Source organism: Mustela lutreola, chromosome 3 (assembly GCF_030435805.1).
Source record: "Mustela lutreola isolate mMusLut2 chromosome 3, mMusLut2.pri, whole genome shotgun sequence".
In the NCBI taxonomy this organism is placed as follows: Eukaryota; Metazoa; Chordata; class Mammalia; order Carnivora; family Mustelidae; genus Mustela; species Mustela lutreola.
In genome coordinates, this window is record NC_081292.1 from 80845885 (window position 1) to 80859476 (window position 13592).

Here is a 13592-nt window from a genome sequence, read left to right on the forward strand (position 1 = left end):
ATCCTGAAGGAACAACAACAACAACAAAAGAACCAAAGAAGCCCCAAATTAGTAAGAAGTAAGGAAATGATAAAGAGCAAAAATAAATGAATAAAGACTAAACAAATAATAGAAAAGATCAAAGAAACTAAGAGCTGGTTCTCTGTAAAGGAAAACAAAAGTGACAAACCTTTAGTTAAGTTCACCAAGGAAAAAAGAGAAAGGACTCAAATAAAATACAATCAGAAATGAAAGAGAAGATGTTACAACTGATAACACAGGTACACAAAGTATCATTAGAGACTATAATAAATAACTATATGCTCACAATCTGAATAACCTAGAAGAAATGGACACATTTCTAGAAACATATATCTAGCAAGACTGAATCATGAGGAAATAGAAAATCTGAACAGATTAATTACTAGTAAGGAGATTGTATCAGTAATCAAAAATCTCCCCCAAAACAAAAGCTTTATTGGTGAATTCTACAAAACCTTCAAGAAAGAATACCAAACCTTCTCAAACTCTTCCAGAAAATAGTTGAGGAGGGAACTCTTCCAAACTCATTTTACAAGGCCAGCATTACCCTGATACCAAAACCAGACAAGGATACCACAACAAGAGAAAATTATAGGTGAACATCCCTCATGAAAACAGTTACAAAATCTTCTACAAAATATTAGAAAATTGAATCTAACAATGTATTAGAAGAATCATACACCATGATCAAGTGGATGTATTCCAGGGATGCAAGGATGGTTAAACATCCAAAAATCAGTCACTGTGATATACCACATTAACAAAATGAAGGATTAAAAAATCACATGATCATCTGCAGAAAAAGCATCTGACAAAACTCAATGTCCACTAATGATAAAGACTCTCCACAAAGCAGGTATAAGGGAATATTACTGAACATAATAAACACCACTTATGACAAGCCCACAAGTAATATCATACTCAATAATGTAAAGTGGAGTGTTGCCTGGGTGGCTCAGTGCGTTAAAGCCTCTGCTTTCGGCTCAGGTCATGACCCCACAGTCCTGGAATCCAGCCCCATTGTTAGGCCCTCTGATCAGTGGGGAGCCTGCTTCCCTCTCTCTCTGCCTGCTTCTCTGTGTACTTGTGATCTCTCTTTGTCAAGTGAATAAAGAAAATCTTAAAAAAAAAATGTAAAGTTGAGAGCTCTTCCTCTAAATTCAGGAACAAAACAGGGATGCTTACTTTTGCTGCTTTACTCAGTACAGTATTGGAAGTCCTAGCCAGAGCAATTAGGCAAGAAAAAGAAATAAAAGTCTCAAAATGGAAAAGAAGAGGAAAAGCTCTCACTATTTGTAAATGACACATTATTTACAGGAAATTTTAAGAACTCAATAAAAAATATTAGAATAAATTAGAATAAATTAATTCAGTCAAGTTGCAAGATACAAAGTGTGTAACAACAAACTCTGTTAATGACCTATTCTGATAATGAACCATCAAAAAGGGAAATTAGGAAAAAAAATCTGTTTATAATTGCATCAAGAAGAATAAAATACCTAGGAATAAATTTTTTAATCAAGGAGGCAAAAGATGTGTATATTGAAAACTATATGGCATTGAAAAAGACACAATACATGGGAAGATATTCCATACTCATGGATTCAAATAATACTGTTAAAATGCCCATATTACCCAAAGCAATATATGAATTCAGTGTAATCTCTATCAAAATTCCAACAGCACTTTTTCACAGAAATAGAACAAACAATCCTAAAATTTGTGTAGAACCATAAAAGATCCCAAATAGTCAAGGCAAATTTGGTAAAGAACAAAACTGGAGGCATCACACTCTCAGACTTCAAACTATATTATAAAGCTAGAGTAATTAAAATAGTACAGTATTAGCACAAAAACTGATAGATCAATAGAACAGAATAGAAAGTCCAGAAATAATCTTACCCATACATGGTAAACTAATTTATGTCAAAAAAGAGAAAGAAAGAAAAAAAAAAGAGAAAGAATATACAATGGGAAAAGGATAGTATCTTCAATAAATGGCGTTGGCAAAATTGGACAGCCACACATGAGGATGAAACTGGATTACCATCTCCCATCATACACAAAAATGAACTGAAATGAATTAAAAACTTGAACCTAAGACCTGAAACCATAAAACCTCTAGAAAGAAAAATAGGTGGTAACCTTGTCTTAGCAGTGATAGTTGGAACTGAGATCCAACTATCACACACACACACAACAAAAGATAAAATAAACTAGTGGGACTATATCAAATTAGAAGGCTTCTGCAAAACAAAGGAAACCATGAGCAAAATGAAAAGGCAACATACTGAAAATGAAAGATAGTATCTGCAAATTATGTATCTGACAAGTGGCTAATATCCAAAATATATTTTAAAAATTAATACTGAAAAAACCCTAAACAATCCAATTTAAAAATTGACAGAATATTTGAATAGACATTTTCCCAAAGACATAAAAATAGCCAAAAGAGACATGAAAATATGTTCTACATCACTAATTGTCAGGGAAATGCAAATCAAAATCACAATGAAATATCACCTCCCACCTGTTAGGTTAGCTATTATAAAAAAGACTAGAAACAGTAAGTATTGGTGAGGTTGTGAAGAAAAGGGAAAGGGAACACTCTGCAGTGTTGATGGGAATGTAATTCGTGAAGCCACTATGGAAAACAGTATGGAGGTTCCTAAAAAAATTAAAAATAGAAGTACATAAGATGCAGCAGTTCCACTTCTGGGTATTTATTCAAAAAAAGCAAGAATACTAACTTGAAACGATAAATGCACCCCCATGTTCACTGCAGCCAACCTTACAATAGCCAAGATATGGAAACTACCTAAGTGTCCACTGATGGGCAGATGGAAAAATTAACAATGGTATATTATAAAATGGAATATTATTCAGCCATAGAAAAGGAAATCTTGCCATTTGTGACAACATGGATGGACCTTACAGTTTTACGCTATGTGAAATAAGTAAGACAGAGAAAGACAAATACCCTGTGAGTTCTTATACATGGAATCTAAAAAAATATAAATTATAAATTAAAACAAGTTCAGAAATGTAGAGAATATATTGGTGATGGTAGAGGGCGAGAGAAACGGATGACTTGTTTTTTAGTTTAAATAAATTGAAAAAAAAAAAGGTACTTACGTTATTACTTCCAAATAATTATTTCATTTTGGGAAAGCAGTTTTATTTTCAGTACTTTAATGCTTAGTGAATCTGAGATGCTAAAAGCAACTTTTCTGCTTTTTAGTATTTTGCTTTGAATATTTTTGGTGGAGGGAGGTGGTTGGACTTGACAAAACATGTATATTTATATTTTCGTTTGGTCTCATAAGAGTTGTATACTTTGATGTTCCAGCTTTGTTCCTTCGTTCCTTCTTATTTCCTTTTTTTTTTTTTTTAAAGATTATAAGTTTATACAAGCTTTATCACAGCTTTTTAAAACACATTTAGAAGTTTCAGGAAATACAGAATAGTTTGGAAGAACTGGAAAACATTGGGGTCTACTGATCAATTTGGCATTTTGGTTAGTTACTTCCCGAGGGGAAAGTAAAGAAAATAAACAGTTACTAAATATTAAGGCCCACTAAAGGTACAGGAGTGCCTAATTCTGGGCAACCTTCTAATGTGGAAAGGATCTCTTGGGTTGTCTTTTCAGTAACATTCACAATCACAGATATCATCTTTACATGTGAACAAGAACAGCAACAAAATATCCTATTGTGCTTGAAGGTCCTGAGAAAAGCTCATAAAGGAAAAACTGCTGGGTTGGGTCCTTGAGCAAAGAGTAAATTTGCCTTAGGAGGGGACAATACAGATATTGGAAATACCAAGAATGGAGTATTCTCACCTTTTGGTGACTGCAATGTTGCTCACTATGTGAAGTAATCATAAGTGGAATTCCACAAAAGTGGAATACAGTATCAGGGAGAGATCTTGTAACTAAAGTAAAAAGTGTAAGTGGCAATAGACAAAAGTTGGAAGTTAGAAGATTCCCTTTTATCTGTCAGCTCGAAGACTTTTGTATTTCCTCAATTTGTAAACTACATAGATATTACTTTTCTGGAATGTAGGGTCTTAAGCTTCCTCCCCCATTTTCAAATTCTAGTTCTACTTTAGAAAACATTATCCTCTTCCCACAAACTACACTTACGTTTCTTCAAATCAGGAAGGAAATGTTACTATGTTTTGTTTCTTAAACAGAAAAAAAGAAGCACTGTGAAACTAAATCTCTTTAGAGAGCAAGTATTTGTTTTTGTTTTTTTGGGGGGGCAGGAGGTGAGGGACTTGTAACTGTACTGAAAATAGTACAAGGAAATAAAATTGTAGAACAAAACAATTCCATATTTAGTAGGATTTAGTTCTGGGTTTTCCCCAGACACTGCAGGTCAAATGAAAGGTATAAGGAAATTTTTTCAGGCCTCAGAGGCTAGACTTGGCACTCTAAACCAAAACCAAGGCCTATTATGCAACACAGGTGTTTGCAAATAACTCGATGATTCGTTCATATGGGCAACACAGGGAGACCTCAAATTCTGAGGCTTAAGAAACATGCAGCAACTCTGCCATGCCTGTGAGAAAGAAATGTGAAGTGCTATGATGTTGATAGTAGTTTGTATGTTGATAGTAGTTTGTATGCTGAGTTTGATTTAATTTAATAAGCATCCGTTGAATGTCTTAGGAATTCAAGTCAAAGCATTTCTAATAATACAAGGCTCCTGCCTACCCAGTACTCTGTATTCACAAGGATCTGCTTTGTATTTTTTTGCTTTACATTAAAATTGAAAACAACGTGGTATGGAGAATTAAGTTACTATTTTCTGTTGCAAGGACCAGACTTGCTGCAACAGTAGACCAAGACCTCCAAAATAATTATTTTTGGATTATCTAAATTAATTCCAGGCTAAATAAATCTCTAAGTAATTCTACATGATGAAATAACTTAAAATTTAAATTACCTGTTAAACAAATACAGAGTAACAACACTGAGGCAGATTTTGTACTAGGCTTTCCAGCAATAGTGAACATGGTGGGCATGTGCCCAGCCTTTGTGGATTATATATTAGTAGTAACACACACACTCACCAGAAGTAAATTATATATGAAAAGCGCTAAATACAGGAATAATCAGAAATAGTTTTAATGGTGGAGATGGGGTGACATCAGGAGATGTGTGTACCACAGGAAGTTATAATGATGGCTTACTGCTCTTCAACTACTTGCCCACAAGAATAGCGCTTACTCCTGTTTATTAACAAAGTACTTACTAGTAGTCTTATAAAAAATAACCTGTGATCAATTTAAATGTAGTAGAGGAAGAAGAGAAAAAAGGTCTGGAACTCTGAAAAATTCCTGTAACAGAATAGAGAAAAATAAATTTGTGAAGGAGAAAAAATGGGGGAAAGGCCATAGCAGTTATTTAAAGATTTTAACTGTTTTCCTAACTTAATCATTCCTACTTAATTTGCTTGTGGTAAGGTATTTTCATGAGCTAAAATTCCTGCTTGGGGTAGCAGAAAGCTAATCCTGTTAAAACTGTTACATGATCCCACCACAGTTAGAGGACAGCCCTGGAACCAGGCCAAGGGCCAAAAAATCTGTGACCAAAGGGCTCTCTCTAATCCAGAAGGCAAGTAAATAGATTTTGCAGTTAGAAGCAAAATGTCCACTGTATTTGAATTCATATTAAATAAAACAAAGTTCATTAAAACAACACAAGGTTGTTGGATTGCTGGCAGACCAGGTTAGCAGTAACTTTTCTCTTGTTTGAAAAATTCTCACTTCCCAATGTCACCTTTAACCTTGACTGCATGGTCTTCTTTTAGGAATATATTATTTAATCACTTTTGCACACAATCAACTACGGTGGGAAATAGCAACCTGGGCATCAAGAACGTTTTAATTCTAATTTACCGTTGGTTACCTTTAAAGGTAGCTAGCCTACAACCACGAATACGTCTGAAAATCAAAACCGAATAGAATTCGAACAATGCAAACCTCCTAGTGGGCTGGAATGGCACATACACTCAAAGATGTGAGTCAAGAAAGCAGAACACCGGCACAGAAATTACCGTACTTGGAAGACATAGTGCATTTTAGGCATACTAAACCCCACTGAGAAATCGAACTAGCTTGTTTACTGCCTAGGTTCATGGGGCAACATTTTCTCAGCTCTGCAGACCTTGCTCTCCTCTCCCTTTCTCAATTTGCTAATCCCTCCCCTCAAAACCCTGTCTTTCCAGTCACGGGCCGTGCGACGCTTGGGCCAGCCACGAGAAACTTGCTTGGCATACATTTTCGCCGCTTCTAGGTACTCAGTTTGTTGAGTACTGAACGCGCGTTAGTTACGGGAACAGGATCAACTCCCAGGCCAGGCCGAGAACACCGGCCCACGCGAGGGCCAGACGGCGAAAGCGCTAACACCGGGAGGTGGGAAGCTTCTAGATGCTAAACGGACACTTTCCCGTGGCACAATCTTGGGAAAAGTCGTTGGCTTTTCAGATAAATCGGTGAGCACTTTCCACTAGTTACCCCGCGGGGAAGCACCCTCGAAGATGCTCCGACACCTAGATGCCCTGTTCCGAATCATCGCGAAATAGAACAGCCACCTCACAGCCAGTTCTCCAACCTCAAGTGCACTCCGCCACGGGTGACGGCCTCTCAGCGGCTCTTCGGTACCCCAGCGTAAGGACGCGGGGTAGGGGGCGGGGAGGTTGAGGCCCTGTTCTCGCGCGATCTCTCCCAAAAGTTGTCGGTCCCCAGGTCTCCTCAGAACCTCGCGTTGTTTGGGCGTGGGGGCGGAGCAATCCCTGTGGGGGCGGAGCCGGATGGGGGCGTCCCCCTAGCCTTGTTGACTTCGGCGTCCTCCCAGAGCAGTCCTTGCGCCCGGTGTTCTCTGCGCATGCCCAGTTTCCCGACAACTCCCGAGGCCGCGACTGTCGGGCTTCCCCAGCCGCGGATCCGGGCCCCGCCCCTCCTCCGGGCTGCGGCGGCGGCGTTGTTGTGGCGGTGGGGGAGGCGGGCTGCTGTGGAGCCCGCCGAGTCCTAGTGCCTGACCCTGTGCGTCGCAGCGGCGGGCCAGACGGACAGCCTCGCCGCAGGTAACGCTGGTGCCTGTGGACTCGGGGTCCTGCGGGTCGGCGTATCCCGCGTGCTGGGGCAGGCGAGGGGGGTGGTCGGGGAGTTCGGGTGCTGGGGAGTCGGGAGAAGCTGAGGGTTTCCAGGGGGGCCGGGAGGTTGGGGGTTGGGCTCGGCAGGGTCGAAGAGGCTGGGAGTCCAGGGTGGTCGAGGGAGTCTGCAGGGGTCGAAGGGTTTGGGAGGTCGGGGCTGACGGTCCTAGGTCTCTGACCTGGGATCGGGAACCGGGACTCCTAGACACCACGGTCCGAAGACACCCACAGGCCCCTGCGGGCCTTTTCAGTTCCACCCCGTGACTTTCTGTTGTTGTTTTGATTTTGAAGGAAGAGAATCCAGCCTACGTAGGCTTGGGGAAGCCTTGGGGGTTGAGGCTGCGAAAGGATTTACGAGGCTAGAGCAGGCGCTAACATTTTCTTACTTTGTTTTTTTGTTTGAGCGTTTACTACTGTTTAAGTGTGGTACCCGTCCTTAGGGTATTTCAAACATTGGCGTAGAGAGGACCCAAGAGTGGAACCAGGGGGAGTAATTTTGCAAATCCAAGATTTTTCATTTTTAACTTCCATGACTGTGTTTTTGTATGTCTTCTTTTTTTAAAACTGAGAAATCGTAACTATGTTTTAAAAATTACCCAAAAGAATTTGGGTACGGAGGAAAAAGTATAGTCCTACCAATGGTTATTCTTTTCCCGGTTATTTTTTTAATTACAAAAGTACTACGTGCTCTTTAAGAAAAAAATTAAGCAGCTAAACAATGAAGACGTCTGCTCCCCACGCCCCCCCCCCCATTTTTCCTCTTTTAATTACCCAAGGTAACCAGTCTTCAAGTGTGGTATTTATTAGCCATTCAGGATTTTTCTGTTTGTGTAAGTATGTTTTAAAAACAAAATTGGGATCATATATAGTATATACTTCTTTTGGCCAAGGGATACTCAGAGATACTCTTCGATTTTATTACATACCTCATTCTTTTTAAAAGCTACCACATAAGGTGTGTGTGTGTTACTGCTGAACATTGTTTCCAGTTTTTCTGTAATCTTTTATTATATAAGCTTTTAAAAAGGGCTACAGCTTACTATTTTGAAACATAATGTGGCAAAACTTATAGGTTGTCTGAGGCCAGATGGAGATACTCATGTATTAGGCAAGTTAAGAATTACGTTTACACGGAGTTTATGGTAGGTTACAAGGTTTGGATGATTTCATAAAGCAGGTTACTAAAATAGTAATTTTTTGTTTTTGGTAAGTGCATTTTTCAAGGTAATTTTGAATTCTGTGTGGTCAGTTGAAAACAAATTCAGTTTCTTAAACAACTTACTCATGTTTGAAGATAGAAAACCAGCGGCCTAGAAGTTTGTATTTTAGACAGGTTAAAAAAAAAACAAAACCTCAAAAGAGCCAGGAACTAAATATTTTGATAGTAGACCATAGGGAGTAAGCTGTAAGCTTATTATATTATACTTCTTACTATTAAATAAGACAGAAAGCTAGGAAATCCCTATTACATTTTGTATTTTTGTGTGCAGAAGAGCTGGAGGTTTTGTTGATCTAATCAGTGGCATGTATTTATTAAAAATGTACTGTGTGCGTCTTCTTGCCAACTTCTAGGGAAAACATAGAACTGAGTAAGATAATCACAAAGAAGTCTGGTTCTAAGCATAAATATGTAGCCTGAAATCTTCGGTCCTGTTGTGTAATTATTTGGGAAGCTGTGTTTAAAAGGAACCACAGTGTCTGTGGCATTTAAGTTATAGTTGCTGGTAATAATATTTTTCCTATTTATCTCTAACAACATAGGTGACATTCTCCCCATCTAAGTATTAATAAACAGAGGCTCTGAGAGATTAATTGAGTTGCTCAAGATCTCATCAGCTTTTTAGTGGTAGTGACTGCATTTGAGTCAGGCTTAAGCCAAGAACCTGTGTTTTCTGCTCTGCCAGGCTGCCTTTTGTTAATGAAAACTACCTTATAAAATTGTGATCTTAGAGTTTTTCCCTCTTTTTTGCCTTGGAGATATTCCTTGCAAAATAGAGACCTGAATATAATCATGTATTGAAAAATAGCCTAAAGGATAAATAGTATGAAACTATGGTATTGTTTTAGATGAGGTTTCTGTGCTGTGTTATTAAAATATTCCTTGAGCTGGTGCCATTGACCAAGAAGAAGGGGCTTTGTATTAGTCACTCTGTTTGATGCCGGGGTAAATTTGGATATTATAGTAAATTGTAGCTCTTACAGGTATTTTTATTCCTTACAAACTGGGGTGGGTAATCTCATTTCCTGTAGCATTTTTATGAACCCAGTTGCACTTTAGTATAAACTAATGTAATAAGATTAAAGTGTGCTTATTTCATTTTAGTATTTTGTAGTCTCTTAAAAATACATTATGACAATTTAATGAAGTATAGCTCCTAACATTTTGGTGTATTAATCTGTTCTGTGTTCTCAGCATATATGACAGCTATGTATTTTATTTTTATTATTATTATTTTTTAAAGATTTTATTTGAGAGAGTGAGTGAGTGAGAGAGAGAGAGAGCATGAGAGGGGAGAGGGTCAGAGGGAGAGAAGCAGACTCCCTGCTGATCAGGGAGCCTGATTTGGGACTTGATCCCAGGACTCCAGGATCATGACCTGAGCCAAAGACAGTCAGTAGCTTAACCAACTGAGCCACCCAGGTGCCCGTCTAGTTGGGTTTTAAAACCTAGATGTTTAAAACAACTACTGTGGAATTGCATAGAGGACTGTTGCTTTCTGATGGTTCTGTTTCTAGGTAGAAACTAGTTAAGATGAAAGGGAAGCCAAAATAGGAGAAAACCTGAGAATTGGCTGTCTTAGGAAGGAGGTGGGGAGTTTCCTCAAATGATGGTAATCAATAGAGTCAAATGTGTGGATGCATGTTAAGGAAGATGAGGACTTAGACGTTAATACTTTGAGCTTTGAGATACTAGAAAAATATCTGATTATAATTATACTGCGTTAGCTGTGTCCTGCTCGGGGTTGAGTCAGAATAATTAACACTTTTCAGTAACTTGCAGGCTCTTAAAATCCTATAATAAGCACATAATCATAAGTCTGCTTATAATCTAAATTATTATGAGCATCTAAAGAGTTATAGAATATGAAGTGCTGTCAAGGCCTTGTCTTCCCGTAGTTTGTACAGGCCAGCACCTCAGACTTACACCTTGTGGCTTTGTTCATTTTCTCCTCGCACTTATACAAGTATTACTTTAGATTGAGTCCTCACTTCTTTTTAGAATTGTATTTTCTCCTTTATAGTCCTGTGCACACCCATGGTTTCCACCGTTCATTCGCTTCCCTGCCAAAGCTCCAGTTCTGCATCACCAGCCTCACCATTGTCTTTCCTAAGCTTCAGACTTGCCTTTTGTTGTTCTCCATGATAAACTCTTCAAGTAACTGGCATTTTGTAATCTTGAATCTGTAGATTCAGAATTAAACATTCTCCTTTGCAACTTAATTCCTCCCTCATTTTCCTGTTTATATTAATGATCTTAACATTTTCTTAATCATCTATACTTAAAATCAAAGGTTGCCTTTGATTCATCACTCTCCCCCTTTCTCAGAAATTCTTAGTCATTTTATTGCATTATGGTTCAGGAATCACGTTCTCCTGCTGCTTTTTCATTTTCCCAGCAAGAGAATACTTATAATACCCTTGCCTCAACTACTGTTAATAAGACATCCCTAATCTCTGGGTTGTGCCATTTATCATGCATGCTGCTATCAAATTATTTGTCCTGAAGACAGCCCTAATCATATTTTCTCTGCCTGACAGAAGCAAACAAAACAAAAAACACTTACTGAATGTTTCTTATGTCAGTCTTTGTGTTGAATGCTTTATTCTGATTTGGTCCTCAAAATAGTTCTATGTTGTAGACACTACTTTCTCACTCTACAGATGAAGAAACTGAGACTAAATGGGCTTGCAGGGTTGCTAGTAGGTAGAAGAGCTGGAATTTGAATCCTAAGCCTTCCAAATCTGTGTTCTTGACCACCATGGTTCTGTGGAGCGTCTCCTGATCAACTCTAGAATGAAATCCTTGTTCCTCAGTTTGCTTTTTGAAACTCCATTATTCGGCCTCCGTGCTCTTTCTCAAATTTAATTTTTACATTCCTTCTGGAGCAGAAGTATTTGTATTTTGTAGTCTGGAACAGAAGGAATGTAAACTTTTGGTTTCTTATGCATCTCCACTTGGAATTTTTTCCCATTCCTATTTCTGCCTTCTGAAGTCTTTCAACTAAAAGGCTAGCTCATACACAGACTTTCCCTAGAGCCCCTTTTCTGCTTTCATAGGTAGTAAGGTCTTCTCTTATTTGTGCAGTTTCTTTACCTCTTGATGATGACTTTCTATTCTGAATTAGTTTTTGAGTGCCCTAACAGTAATTGAATTATAAAATGCCTGAAAGCAGAAACCATTTCTTATTGTTGTATCTCCCAACGGATGCTCAGGAAATATATGTGAATGAATATGAAAATGATCATGGAATTTAAGTAGTATTTGATTTTAGTTGCTAGATGACATATATAGTAGTTAACTGAAGTTTTTAATTGTGTATGCAACAAAACCAGATTGTCTTGTTTTAGGCTATCAAATGAGTTCTTTATTTTCAGAAAGTTCACTAGGTAATTATGATAAATTGTTTATTTTAAAAGATGCTGTTTTATTTTTCTGTATTCACATGTCTGTGTTACTCATTCTTAAAACTAATGGTTTGATATTTGAATTCTTTCCCATGTTGTTGAATTCCGCAGTGTTAACCATAATTCTTTGGCCTCTGTTTTTAAAATGCTTATATGAATATGAAAGGTAGAATAAAACTTTCCCTATATTGCAGTGTCATTTTCTGCCTTTGGGTAACATCAAGAATCTCCAACTATATGATAGCTGAAATGCCCTCGCACAAATAACATAAATCCTTGCTTTTTCTAAATAGTTCATGTGAAATTTCAGACATACTTGAATCCATCAAGGTTAATGGTTACCATGTAAAGTTTACAATTTTATATTTGTCTTATATCCTTGCATCCTATATTGTGTTACAGTTTAGCAACTTAATAAGTAATTATTGCTTTATTAAATAAAAATAACTTTTGCTGTTAGAAATTAATAAGGTAGGATATCTTGGTGATGGTGTTGGGGCAGACATTTGGGGTTTCCTTTGGAGTACTGAAATGCTTGATTATAAAGGAATGAGGTTGATTCTTAAGGTTGTCAGTTTTATCCGCTCTCAACTTTGAGGAATTAATAGCAGATACTTTGAATATAAGGGAAGATACTTTGAAGATAAGAGTTTGAAGCAAGTTTAAAATAATTGATTCTAAAATTAGGTAATATGATTACATGGTCCAAATTTTAAACATACAAAAGGTTTTATAAACTGGACATGTCTCCTCCCTCAGTGTCCTACTTTCCCCACTAGGAGGTAGCCATTCATCTTTGGAATGATGTAAAAGAAACATTAATTTATTGTATGCAAGTACATATGAATAAATATGCTCTTTCTGCTTCTGTAAAGATGAGGTGCACTGCACAGTTTTTCACTTGATTTATCACTAATATTCCTTGTTTGTAGATGAAACATTTCATTCTTAAAAAAAATTTTTTTTGTCCTCAAAGTATTTGCTACATAGTTTACATATATAGATTATATATATACTAATTTAAGCGTATTTTCTGTTGGTGGGCATTTAGATGGCTTTCAGATTTTTACCGTTACATCCATTGAAGCAACACTTTGAAGGAAGAGAAATAAAAACTAGCAGTTCTTTCCTTGTGGGGAAGATAAAGCTTGAAAGCTGAAATGAATGTTTCATGGTGGGGAATAAAATGGATATCTCTTCTGGCCTGGATGATTAATAGCTAAGTGAATGGAGAAAAGGCAGAAATGGAGAATCATTAAAAAAATGCTTGCTGGAATTCAGAGGTGACGGTTGAATTGGAATACCAGGGATGGCAGTGCTGGTGGGTAGCTCCTGTGACCAGTTGTGTGATCTGGACAAAGGTCAGCCCTGGATGTGTTTAGTAGAAGTTTGATGCTGAGAAGTAATCCTTGATATCTGGAAACTGGTCTCTGAGACTGCGGCCTCTAATAATATATTTAATAAAGCTGTTCAGGGGATGAACTAAATTCCTTCTATTATCTGGAAGGAAATATCATGGCCTACAATGCAATATACTTGATGTGGTCATTAATTTTTTATTGTATTATTATTGTATGTGAAAGATAAGATTTGAATTACTAAAATGCATGAAGTTAAAAGAAAGTTTCCTTCCTCAGCACGTCTCCCCCTCCACATATGTCCATCATAGGTTGCTTGGGTAATGTTTTTTTAATAGTGTAGTGTGAGTCCTTTCAGATTTTTACGTATAAACAGAAATAACACATTCATTCAAGAATGTCATTTGGAATCCTGTTGGAGTGGTGG

General features: G+C 37.5%; 1 protein-coding gene and 1 long non-coding RNA gene across 9 annotated transcripts in view; one reads left to right on the forward strand and one right to left on the reverse strand.

Annotated features, from left to right (window-relative positions):
- LOC131826845 (uncharacterized) overlaps positions 1-6936 on the reverse strand; it is a 210681-nt gene extending 203745 nt beyond the window's left edge. For 3 of the 4 annotated variants that reach the window (XR_009351777.1, XR_009351775.1, XR_009351776.1), the window contains exon 1: positions 6641-6936. This is a non-coding gene — a long non-coding RNA (uncharacterized LOC131826845). Of the gene's footprint in view, positions 1-6620 lie in introns of all 4 variants that reach the window. The other variant, XR_009351778.1, reaches the window with a different exon arrangement.
- Positions 6886-13592, forward strand: part of PCMTD1 (protein-L-isoaspartate (D-aspartate) O-methyltransferase domain containing 1) — a 65592-nt gene continuing 58885 nt past the window's right edge. For 3 of the 5 annotated variants that reach the window (XM_059166471.1, XM_059166472.1, XM_059166470.1), the window contains exon 1: positions 6982-7112. The gene's annotated coding sequence lies outside the window, so the exon portion shown is untranslated. Of the gene's footprint in view, positions 7113-13592 lie in introns of all 5 variants that reach the window. The other 2 variants (XM_059166473.1, XM_059166469.1) reach the window with 2 other exon arrangements.